Below are 931 nucleotides of genomic sequence, written 5' to 3' on the forward strand. Positions count from 1 at the left end.
GGTTTTAGCAAGGTGATGGGGTGAAGGGTAATATTTAACTTCACCTCATTCTTTTCTTCCATTTTGATTCTTCACATAGAAATTTTATGCAACATCTCAGGAGGAGGAGGAAGTTGAGGAGGAGGTGAACGTCAGAACTAAAGTGCTAGACAACTAAAACATGATGGTGCAGGAGGGCGCTGCAAGTGTAATGTGGTGCAGGTTTTGTTAAAGAAAGATATAGCTGTGAGAGTTTTTAAATTAAGGAACAAACACAGGGAAATTTTAAAGAATAAAAGTGGATTATATCATAATTAACAAAAATCTTAACACTGGAAGTCAGAAAAGGACAAAAAGTCCTGTGAATGAAAAAAAATATTTAAAAAAGCCTAAAATTAATTTTAATTTTTAGTAATTATCAAATATATAAAAAAATTCTTTGTACTATCCAAGATTATCAATTTTAAAAAACAGGAGTCAATCATATTTTATTGTCAGGAGATATATTTAATCAAGGAACACGGAAATTAAGTGACATAAAAATTGGAGAAAAACTTAGGCAGATATTAATTCAAACTCAGCATGGTTCTAGCTTTGATAATGTATATAATGGGGGCTTGGGTTGTAGCTCAGTGGTAGAGCACTTACCTAGCAAGTGAGAGGCCCTGGGTTTGATCCTCAGCAACACATTAAAATAAATAAACAAAATAAAGGTATTGTGTACAACGAAAAAAATAAATATTTAAATATATATATATATATATATATATATATATGTTATGGAAACAACATAAGAAACAAAATAAAATATTATGTACTGGTAAAATAAATGATGGAGTAGAAACATTCATAATAAAACATTTGCTTTAAATAATACCTTTGCAAAATGTGTAAAGGTATAATTGAGAGAACCATAGAAATAGAAGATTCCAGGAGGGGATTTAACAAACTT

At 29.9% G+C, this 931-nt stretch overlaps 1 non-coding gene across 1 annotated transcript; it reads left to right on the forward strand.

Annotated features, from left to right (window-relative positions):
- The first annotated feature begins 597 nt into the window (after positions 1-597).
- Positions 598-669, forward strand: Trnaa-agc (transfer RNA alanine (anticodon AGC)). Its single transcript has one exon. It is a non-coding gene; the product is annotated as a tRNA-Ala (tRNA).
- The last annotated feature ends 262 nt before the right edge of the window (positions 670-931 follow it).

Source organism: Ictidomys tridecemlineatus, chromosome 6 (assembly GCF_052094955.1).
Source record: "Ictidomys tridecemlineatus isolate mIctTri1 chromosome 6, mIctTri1.hap1, whole genome shotgun sequence".
NCBI classification, from domain to species: domain Eukaryota; kingdom Metazoa; phylum Chordata; class Mammalia; order Rodentia; family Sciuridae; genus Ictidomys; species Ictidomys tridecemlineatus.